Here is a 12,457-nt window from a genome sequence, read left to right on the forward strand (position 1 = left end):
CACGGGCGTGGATAACAACCCTTTACCAATTGCGATACCACAAGTTTTTCTAAAAAAGTTCTATCCAAATAAGATAATTCTCTCAAGAAATACTGACTTAAGGCCAAGAAACTTGGTTACAAGAATTGGGAAGTTAGAGACCCCAAAATCTAGATACCCCTAGTTAAATTCCAAGGGGAATATTTCATTATGTGAAACTCAAGTGTCGATTGCTACTAGAATTAAGCATCGCTTGAAAGTTGCATGATTGATTGAAGTCATAACTGCTTGCATACATCAATCTTGTTGTGATCTTCTAGATTAGATCCTGATTGAATTAAGTATTGGAATAGATAAAATTTGAGGAGCCCTATGACTAGAAGGTAAACTCTAGGAAACTACTAAAACATTATCCGTCAATAAATCAAGGCGGGTATGTTACATCCACAACCATGATTTTGTTTTTCATGAGGAGAAAATGCATAAGCAACTTTAGCATATCGTTGAGGTATGCAAGGTGATATTTCAAGAGGAGCCTCTTGCTCATGTATAGCCAGCTAGACAGCCTACACAATAGCAACTGGTGCTTTAGTGGCCTAGATTCTTGATGCTCCACAAGATGTCCATAGGCTCCTCGGCCTATTTTCAAGTGGTCTACTATAGATAAACAATAGCCTCTGTGCAATTTGGGCCCTCTATGGATTATGTCATGGTGAGAGATGTTGGCGAGTCTCTTACTTATGATGAGGCCATGTATAGAGGTGATAGTTACTCTGAGTATGGCTCACAATAGAAAAAACATATGTGGGTTTGGTTCCTTTGCCTGGTGGAAATCGTACTTTGCTATGCAAGTGGATGTACAAAGTTGAAAACTACCCTTGGATGACCCAAGCTAGCATATCAAGCCAGATTGGTTGCTAAAGGTTACAAGTAAGAGCATGGTGTGGACTTTATGAATTTTTTTCTTTTGTTGTGAAGATGGCTACCCTATGTTTGATACTGGCTTTGGTTGCTTAGCTTGACTTGGATCTTTACCATATAGATGTTAAGGCAACTTTTCTTCATGGGGACTTGAATGATGAGATTTACATGGAGCCTTTATGGCCTTAAGCATGCACCTAGGAAATGGTACCACAAGTTTGATGCTTTTATGCATTCACAAAAATATTATTGCAGTGATATAGATCCGTGTTTATATAGGAGGAAGGCTCATATGGCACCCTTATGATTTTGATCCTCTATGTGGATGCTTACTGGGAGTGCTTATGTTGAGCTGCAAGCTTTAAAAGGTTAGCTCAAGGAGAGCTTTGAGATGAAGGACATGGAATAGGCCTCACATAGTCTTGGGATGCACATTTTGCACTATCACTCTAAGGGGCTCCTTTACTTCTCACGGAAGGAGCATATTCAAAAGGTCTTTGAGCGATTTCATCTACAAGATGTCAAGTCTATTAGATATCCTTTACCTTCTCATGTGAAGGTTAGTCAGGCCGATTGTTCATAGTTTGATGAATAGAAAGTCGAGATGGCCAAGATCCCTTATGCATCTTTAGTGGGTAGTTTGATGTATGCCATGATAGCCACTCACCCTAACATAGCATTTGTATTGAGATGTTGTCTAGGGTATCATGAGGTACCTAAATGGCACAACAACTATGTGCATCTCTTATGGTGGCTAGGATAGATGAGTCATGGGATACATTGACTCCCATTATGCAGGACATACAGGCAATAGGAAGTCCACCTCTAGCTAAGTCTTCATCTTTGCTAGAGGTGCTATTTCTTAGATGTCCATGGTGTAGAAATGCACAACCCTATCTACTACTACAGAGGCAGAGTATGTTGCACCTACTGAGGCTTGCAAGAAGGCTCTCTAAATAGGCCGTCTTGTAGGAGACCTTGGTATTAATAAAGTGGTCCCTAAACTGCATTCAGATTCTATGAGTGTTATTTAGTTGGCCAAGAATCCTCGGTCTTCCATGCGAGATGAAGCACATTGAGGTGCGTTACCACTTTATTCGAGAGGTCATTGAGGACAAGTCCACTAAGCTTGTCAAGATCTTAACAACTGACCAAAATCGTGCAGATCTGCTCACCAAAAGTCTCTCAATGGAGCATTTTTCCTTCCTTAGGAAGTTGATAGGCATTAGATGAGATGATGTATTTCCTCATCCTATTGTACTTATGTACATTTGTACTGTCACTTTTTTCTTTTTCTCTCATTACTAGGGGCACATTCGCCTTTAAGTTGGAGATTGTTGGGGGTAAAGGCACTTGTGCATAGTGTAAATAGCCACCTATGTATTAGTTACATTGACAGTATCCACACCATGTATTAGTTACCTGCATGCCTATACACTGGAGGTGGCGAGCACCCATCATTGTCACTTTACTCTTTATTCTTTCAATGACATTTGAATAAAGGAAAGGCCAGTCGCACATTGTGACTGTTGGAGTTCCCACACCTTGTGTCTCTCTCTCTTGCTCTTGTACCTTCCACCATAGCTATTGCTTCCACTCTGTGCTTCCACTTCAAAGCTCACTCCCTTCATAGCCAAAAGCTTTAGCCATCTATTTAAAAGGTAGATTTAGCATAATCAAAGGTTTGAGTGATCAAGTCTTTTCTTGATTGCATTCTTAGAAATAAGTTGAATAAGGCCTTGATCTTCCTCCATATGGGGGATAGCTCTGTCATCTTTGAATGAGTTCACCAACTTACAAAAATTGTTGCTACAAACATCCCAAAATTTCAAGTAAAAAACCATAGAAATGATGTTGAGACCTCATTAGGGGAGATTTGGACTCAAGTAAAATAGGATTTTTCTCAATTTTGAAGTTTTTTATCTTGTTTTTATAGATTTTTGAAAAGAAGCATTTTTAGGTATTTTGGAGTATCAATTCCTAGAGGCACAAGAAACAAGAGGTATTGGCACAATTAAAGACAATAGATGGAGACATTTCTTGTTAATCACGCACAACCTTGTAGTATCTTAGTCATTTTCTCAAAATTCTTGAATAATACACCAAAATGTTTTCTCTCCAATGTAGTATCCCTTCCTGTTTTCCAAAAAACTCAAACAATTTAGCAAAGTGCATGTCATCCCTTCATTTTTGCACAAGATTTTCTATTCTATTCTCTCTTTTCACTCAACATCTTCTTCTACTTCATCTTCTATGTCAATGGGAGCCTAACATTCTCCACATCCCTCCTCTTCTATTAGAGCAATCACAGTCTACAACAATTTTGATCTTGACAACAATAGGTGGATTCCTACTACCATCTGTATTGGTAGTTGGTTTATGTTGTAGACAAGGAACAGAAGATGGATGTGGAAATGAACTCATTGAGACCTAGAAGCAGCAAGTCAAGGATTTCAAGGTCGAAGGATCAAGGGAAAAAAATCAAGGAGGTGCTTATACGGCATGTGTATATGCACTCAGAACTGCGTTTCTAGAATTGGCCTATTGATGTGCCATGTTGTGGACCAAACTGTAAGTTCCAAAAATTTCAATAGGTTTGAAACTGAGTTTTTATGTTTCAAGAATTTATTGAAGTTTGTTTAGGGTTGTAGATATATATCCATTGAACCTTGAAGAGTACCAACATATCAAAAGCATACTTCGAATCTTTGATGCCATTCATAGCTCTGTTGGCAAGCAATTGTACAAAGTGACCTTTAACAGGTCATTGGTCGAGGACGGGGTTTTTTTTAATGAAAAAATTTATAATGCACCATTAACCATAATAGGATTTAGATCTCTCAGTCCTCTTCCACTCCTAGCTTTGGATAGTGTAAAGTGGCCAATCCTGAAAGCGAGAACATGTGAATCTTATAGATTAAAGAAGATATCTACAGCATAATGTAGCTAACAGACAGGTGAAGATCACAATCTTTATGTCATTAGATGTTTTTGTGGATTTTTTTTAATGATAAGAAATTTTAGAAAACAATATCAATGCTCATATGCAAATCAAAGAAATATATGGACTTCATAGGTTAAAGCTGGGATATAAAAGAAATGTGTGGGATTATGTCCAAAGTGGAATGAAAATCTATTATTTGAGAATATATAATTGCATCATAAAATTTTATTCTGACTTTATATTACATGAGATGGCATTATGTGAATGGAAAGATCATGGCAATTGATCAAGACTTATAAGATGATGCTGATAATCCTGTGATGATTTTAGAGGTTTGGTTGGAGAATGAGCTGCACGATGCTAAGCATAAGGAAAAATGTCTCTTTACGTGAAGTGAGAATGGACCTAACAAATGAGGACCTAAATATCATTGTTGCTTATTTGTTCAAGTGCAATGGTTACAAGGTAAATAGACCAGGTAATTCAAAAGTGTGGTACATTGTCTAAGATACATTTTTCCTGTTTGCAAATAACGTGAAACATAATGAACCTTATGTACAGATACCCCCATAAAAAAGAGAAAAATACTTTATGTAAGAACATTCTCACTACACAAGTTTTTCTCTTGTCTCAACCTATCCAATAGTACAAATGGAAATACAGATGCAAAATTATAAGAAGGACGAAAAGTGATACAAAAACTATTTCAATTCCATTTCCAATTATGGCAATTTGATTACAAAAGCTCTGGATTATGTACAAGAGGGTTTTATTTGAATACTATAATTTTGACATATTTACAATCTTTGGATCCTCTTTATATATAAAGTGTCCAAATAGTCGGTGTTGTTAGTCGAGTACAGATCATCTAAGCCAATAGCATTGGGATGGGGATATGGCATTTCAACTTGGTGTTCTAGGTGTGGACTTGGAGGGTCATACGCAAGTGGTATTGAGAGATTTCGATGAGAAGTGTAGTTGATTATATTTTCAACAATAACAATCTCTACTCTAAATAGAAGAGGATCATCATCTATATAAGTTGCTAAGTGCCCACTTGCATAAAATTGTAGAAATGAGACTAAGTATAAAATTGTGAAGGCTACAAGGAGTCAAATTAACAAAAAGTAAACTTACATCGTCGCCCATTTGTTGCCCAAGTAGATGTTCCAAGAGTAGTTTTTCATTGTAGCAAACTCTCCATCCATAGTTATGGCCATCACCTTGCTCCATTACTCTGCAAAGAATAATTCTTGTGTTGTGGTCTTGAACCACTACCTCAAAGCCCTTTACTAGATTTTTCAAAGATCTATTTTGGTAAAGGAAAACACAGTTAATGCTTTTCTTTCTCTCACTCTCCCTCTCCCTCTCATGGAACTTAGTGCTTCACATTTTCATGGTATCTTTCAATTGAGTTGGCTAGAAAGCATCTTCATATGGGAATATCATAAATAATCAGGCTCCAATGAGATCTACAAGGCAAGGAGGACAATAAAGTTTGGCATTTAAAAAAAGATTTGAGATAACTTCAAAGAAACATACCAAAAAAACCTTACCTTTCATGGTATGTCATAACCAGATGTTGTTCAAGATCCAAATGGCAATCTCGGTACCACAAGCACACGCCTAGATATATGATGTTCTCTCCTAGGTCAAAATTGTCGATAGGAGAGAATTCATGACGAAAATCTTCTCTTGAATATCAAAGGGAAGGTTTACAAGAATTAAGTTGCAAAAGTAAATAAATAGTAAGATTTAGGCCATACGCATACGAAAAAAACATGCAAAATTTTCAAAGTTTCATAATATCTTAAGACTACAGTCATTACACGATCATTGATCTCCTTTTGAAGGTATGAGGAGAGCACTCAAATATCCTCCTTGCTAAAGCGGATGGCACTGGGTTGTTGCTAGTGTGGCCTTCTTAGAGGCAACACAACATCAAAAAATGGACCTAGCATCTCAAGCAACTCATGATTGTCCTCATGCATGCTAGCATACCTCTCTCTTTTCTGTGCAATCTCTCTCTTAGCCTCTACCTATCTAGCCTCTATCTCCATGGCCTTTGTCTCATAAGCCTCCCTTTCTTCCTGAGCAACCTTCTAGGCATTTGGCCTCATATTGTGGAAATGCAAGGGTCTAAAATTAGTCATCTTCAACTCCTTGCTCTTTTTGAGGGGAGGGATCTCTAAAATTCCCTTCATCTTCTTGACTGTAATACCTTGTGGGACCAGTACCTTGTCGTATCTGAACCTGATTAACTTGAGGGATGTGAAGTCCCTATGCATCACTGTCACCCTATGGGCATGAGTCGCCAAATTATAGGTGTCCTAAAAAAATTCTACCAGAAATTCCTTGGCAGCTTCATACAGACAATCCAATGCTAAGGCATGCTAGCAGAAGTCCAAGTTCCTTGTTTGGCATATATCTTTAACAATCCTAGTAAATGGCATCTTTGCAATTGCAAGCTCTGTTGGCGATTCATGATCCTCCTTAGCTCTTTAATAAGGACTGTGGCATGCTACTGGTACTACTTATGACAAGCTTTGGTCTGCAAGGGGGTCATCCTCTTCCTAGAACCGAATCCCTATTTTGCGAGCTTGGGCCAGGGGCCGATCCATCATCCTCCACATTTTGTCCGAAGGATGCTCCCTATTATGTAATGTGTGGGTCTCTGGATGATATTACCCTCATAGTTTGCTTTGTTCTAGCCATGTCTACGAAAGAGTACAAACATAGTATTAGAACTCCCAATGAGAAAAGGGCAAAAAACTAGAGAAATGGGATAAAAGAGACAAAACTTGCACAACACAAGGGAGGGGGGTCCCAAAATAAGGAGCCCCCCCTCACATTGTGCAAGCTGGGGGGAACCGCAGAATGCCGCCAGGGGGGTCCCAAAATTAGGAGCCCCCCCTTGCGTTGTACAGGACTAAAGGAAACTGTATAACATGAGGGTAGGGGGTCACAACATTAGGAGGCCCCTACCCTCACGTTGTGTAGCCCCTGGCCACTGGGGGAAACTACACAACATGAGGGTAAGGTGTCACAACATTAGGAAGCCCCCCCCCCCACATTGTGCTGCTCCCGATGGGGTGGAGGAGGACCACAAAACACGAGGGCGGGGGATCACAAGATTGGGAGGGCCCCCCCTTGCATTGTGTGGCTCTTGCCGAGGGGGCTACGACACAATGCAAGGAGGGTGGATCGAGATTTATCCACACCCCCCTCACATTGTGTAGGACTTGGACCGGCACAATGCGAGGGAAGGGTGCTCTTTTAGCTCATTATGGCCATATTGCATCGTGTAGGCTTCACAAGGGGAGAGACTCACCACTGTAGATGAGCATAGAGAGCTATGGAGGTTCTAGAGGCTTACAATGTGTAAGGTGAAAAATCAATTGACTATCAAATTTTGTGTTATATATGATGCTTACATGTGCTAATGTCACTCAATACCACGTCAGCAAGAACATGCATCCACACATGTGAGAATTAAAAGCGCATGCCATGTGTCCACCACCATGGTCCCTTTGCATGTGAAGAAATAAGTGAGGCACCAGGTGTCCATCATCACGGAGGCTCCTCGCACATGCCGCAATGAATGTGCACGTAGTCACCATGTGTGCAATACCCAAGGCTATAAAGAGCTGAGCTAGGAGCATATCCATCCCCCTATTTTTGTGCTCACTTCCTCCCTCTCTATCTCCTGCCCTCCCCCCAACTTGTGTTGCTTGATCGAAGGTCCATTCTCGCTCTCTGTGTCCTAAGGTGCGACCCTCATTGCACTCTCTTTTGGACTTCTAGTGTTTTGGTATAGTAGCTTGCATCCCCCTCCCCCCTCTCTCAAGCGTTGAAACTGTACAACAATGCAAGGAGGGGGATTTGAAAATCTTGAGTCCCCCCCCCCCACGTTGTGTGGTCCCCCCTCCCAAAACAACCACCAAGGACCAACACAATGCGAGGGGAGGGCCTCGAGATTTTGAACCCCCCCTCACGTTGTGTGGTCCCCCCGTCCCAAAACAACAACCAAGGACTAGCACAATGAGAGGAAAGCGCCTCAAGATTTTGAACTCCCCCCTCCATGTTGTGTTGTTTTTCCCTGTCCCTTCCCCAAACCACTAAGAACCTGCACAACACGAGGGGGGGGCTCGATATTTAAACCCCCCACCTCAAGTTGTGTTGGTCCACCAAACTGCAAAGGACCTGCACAATGTGAGAGGGGGGGCCTCAAGTTTTTGAACTGCACCCCTCCCCCCCGCGGGTGTTGTGTAGGTCCACCCTGCCCCAAACCACTAAGGACCCCCACAATGCGAGGGGGGGCCTTGAGATTTTGAAACCCCCCCCCCCCCCCCTCGCATTGTCCGAGTCTCCCTTTGTTGAGTGGTATTTCTCATATAGTTGTGTTTATAGATATGGGTGCTACACAAGTGCAACATATGGAGGGAACTCCTGAGCATGCGATAAGTGAAGCCAATCCTATTGCTCCAGTACAAGAACATGCTAGTATTGAAGGCACTCTTAGCACTTTGACACAAGAGCCTAGGAGAAGTGGATGATGTCTTGAGGAGATGCTTGTATATTTCCTTGGTTGAGTCGGACAAGAGCATCTACTACCACAAGTATCTTAGGTGTTTTCTATCGCTGCCTCTGCGGAGGAACAGATCAAGGCATTGCAAGTCTACCTCAAGAAACATGAGGCCACTTTTTTGGAGCAGACGTTTGTTGGAGAGGTTCTTATCGAGGGCCTACATTATGTTCATATGAATCATGCCTTTGTTGATAAGCTCTAAAGAAAAAGGTTCTATACGAAAATTCTAAGGGTTCCTGAGGGCATAAAGAAGGCAGATCTATAGTGCCCTACACATAATCAAAAGTGCCCTCTTGTTGAGTACTTTCACGAGATTGTTATCTTTCAGCTTGTCATGTATGAAGATGGTCTCATTGGTCATGCACTGGAAAATAGAAGGGTAGTCTAAGCAAGGAATCTGCCTTAGGCCATTACATCAAATACCTCACCTCTGCAAAGTTCATTGCGTTCCACCACAAGTTCTCAAGGGACAATGTAGAGTTCCCTCTTTTTGCATTGAAAACCCTGTCAAGCTATCTTGGAGGGTATCCTATTAGGTGGAACATAGACAAGATAATGTTTTTGGAGAAACATGAAACTATGAGAATTTTTGGTCAAGGCCCTAGTTTCTAGAAACTACGTGCCAAGTGCCACTTAGTGTATGCATCATTCGGGCTGATGAGCGGCGGGATCAATGATCCCAATATGCTTGCAGAACATGGAAAAAAAATGCTTGCTTAGAAGTAGATCAATTCCAAAAATCGATCAACAGTCTTTAAATGAACTAGAGCAACAGTTACAAGAAGAAGCTGGACCATCTTCAAAGAGGCCACAAGTAGAGGAGAGAGCTTCATTATTGTATACTCAAGAATAGTGGTAATCCGGAAAAAGTGAGTTGTATATTTGTTATGTAAAATGCTTCTTTCAAAAATAGATAATTGGTAAGTATTTCTCTATGTTGAGGAGCTATTGGTTATGGGTATCCAAGTTTTTCCTTGCCTTTGTCAAGTTTGTCACCACATAGTATGTTTAATTGATGCATCAAAATTCTCCCACGATTCTTTTCTTCTTCATCTCTCCAAATGTTGCTTTGATTTTTTGATTTCAGATGTTCTTTTTGCTTCTTTTCTATTAGCTCTATGGACAAGCTTTCTATATATCCATTGGAGTAATTTTTCTAAAGTGTTTGCTTTCTCTACTCCTCCATCATAACTTGTATGGCTGAAATAGCCAATATCCACTTGATAATGGGTTTTCTCCATACCTTGAGTTGACCACATTGATAAACTGTCATATTCCTTGGCAAACCAAGGGGTGTGGTTATATATAATAATGTGTTATCAAAGCATAAGAAAAGATGCCAAATTAGTGCTTCATGCACCTGTGATTAAGTAATTATACTTTATTAGATATTATGAAGATAACGTATCTAACCATTGACTTTTTCAATTTATCCAATGTTGTTTCAAAGGTCTGGTAGTCATCTAAGTTCCATGCTTGCATGCCACAAAACTTAAAGATTGTTTCTAAAAAATTCCAAACGTTGGCCTTGCATGATCGTGCTTCACCACTGTCAGCATGGTCTATAATTGGATTGTGGATGCACTTTCACCTATTGAATTGAATTCTTTGAGTGAAATGCTTTACTTGACTAGGATTATCTAAGGGTGGTGGATATAAAAATCTACGTGCTTTCATACCCCCAATAGAGAGTTTCTTTGGAATGTCTCGACCATCCTTTGACCTTCTCTCGTCCCTTTCAATCTTCACATTTCCACCATGCAAACCAATGTCTGATGCCTTCTCAAGTGCTACAAGTGCCTTGACTTGCGAAGACCTAGGTCGCATTGTCCAAGAAAAACATATATACAAGAAAAGTAGTTTCTCAATGTTTCTGCACAGACCATGCATCAAAGGGAATATGTCTATCAATGAGTATGCACTGAAGGTAAGGAGCATTGCAGATGCATTGGCAGCGATTGATGCAATGCCCGATGATGATGATTTGGTGTCATCTACCTTGGGTAGACTTAACAATGAAAAGGCTTGGAAGTCTTTTGTAACTTTCGTATATGTCAGAAAGCCATTTCCAGATTTCGATGAGTTGGTCTCCCTTATGATCACTGAAGAGATCAACATGCAGAGTGAGACATATGAAAGAAGTGGTGAACAGGTTCAAGCTTTCTACTCCAGTTCAGAAAGGGGACATGGTAGGTTCTCTTCAAGAGGCCGTGGTAGTGACAACCAGCAAAACAGATTGAATCAGCAATTTGGAGATATGCAGGTTTCAGGAGGTCGTGGTAACTTTAGAGGCAGGGGGAGCTTTAGAGGAAGAGGTGGATGGCAGAACAGGTGCCTATTGGGTGCCTTTTTCCAATTCCCTTTGTCAAGTTCGTTTGCAGCATGCATGCAATATATGCGTGGACTCTTCAAATTGGCCCTCTCTTTTGAGACATTGTACATGCACTTTAGGGCCTTCAAATCATTGGCTAGATGCCACTTGACTTTGAATCTTCCAAATCCTTCCACGTCCAAGATTCTCCCGTTTCTTTGCTCCCTAATGATTTGGGAAATGATTGTCTTGTGAAAAATCCAATGCAAGGTTTCAAATTTCTCAGACATAACCTGGAATACATATATATTATAAGCATGTGACACAACAACAGTATTAGCATAAATAAACTTCTAATTTAAAATATATTGCTCACCTGAAAGGACCCTAAAGAGAATATATTGTTCTCCAACTGGGCATTAAATCATTTTGAATTGTGCTTTGAAATTGTTGGATCAAGTGCTCTATTCATCAAGGTGATGGTGACTTGTTCTAGCTTTTAATCCTTCACAATCTAGTACTCATCTTGAGCTTGAGTACAAATTTCAAGAAACTATCACATTCATCTGGAGTCACCTCAAATAATTGAACAGAGTATGACTATAGGGCCTCCAAGTTGTAAAATATATTGTTGTAAACCATCCTCTCCCGTGGTGCTAAATGATACGCATCTTCGATATGAAATGGAGCTCCCTGGAATGGTAAAACTTGATCATTCACTTGTTTTCGCATTCTTTTGAGCGATTTTGGGTTTGACAATATCAATCCTCACGGCTTAGATTCCTTCATCTTCCTGTAAAGAGATTTGTAAATAGTTGTGTATCCCTTGCTAGATATACCTGCATCATCCAACAAAGCTTGCATATCACTTTGAGCTAAGTTGAGTCCCTCTTAAGAAAATCTCAATCTCATGTTTTGTAAGATTTTGATACTTTGGATCCTTCAAGTTTTCTTTGATAGCTTCCTTATTTAGAAGCATTTTAAAGTTTTTAATTGATGCCTCCATGCTTGAAGTCATTTCTTCATTTATCCATGCATTCACAATAAAAAAATATTCAGTATCATAAATTATTTTACAAATACTTTGTAAGATAGAAAAACAAGTAACAGAGATGTTACTTACTTCATTGCATGTATTCTTTTCTTAATACCACTACTTCATAGCTTCATGTCTTGAATATTTTGAAGCTTCCTACATCATTTGCGAACCCCCAATATTGTTTCTTTAAGCCTCGATTGATCTCTTTGTTTCTCTAGCTCTAAAATAGTCTCCTTGTTCTGTAGTAATTTGTGCTTACATTGGTCTAATGTTTGCCTCAAAGAGGCATTCTCCTTCTCTAACAAATTTCTTTCTAACTTGTCTACATTGCTAATGGCATCCAAATGTTGAGTGTATCCTGAGATGTCATTATAACCATTTCCAATGAAGCTTACTAAGGATATAATATCCTTGAAGAACGGAAGCACGAAGTTATGTAAATGATCTTTTGGATACATTCTTCCATCAGTCCATAGATCTATATTCCTCTTTCCTTGCAACCTACAAAGTTCTTTGGATGTAGAAGACATGAGACAAGGTTTGTTTTTCTTACTTAATGGCTCATACTCATAATCAAGCTCGACATGGAGGTGATATGCCTCTCTCCTGTATCTCTTTGATAATGATTCGAACACCATCTCCCCTTGTGATGTTGATTCCACCCCATCCATCTCC

The sequence above is a fragment of the Lygodium microphyllum genome, chromosome 3 (genome assembly GCF_053477565.2).
Source record: "Lygodium microphyllum isolate KBCC chromosome 3, Lygodium_microphyllum_v1.1.10, whole genome shotgun sequence".
Lineage (NCBI taxonomy): Eukaryota > Viridiplantae > Streptophyta > Polypodiopsida > Schizaeales > Lygodiaceae > Lygodium > Lygodium microphyllum.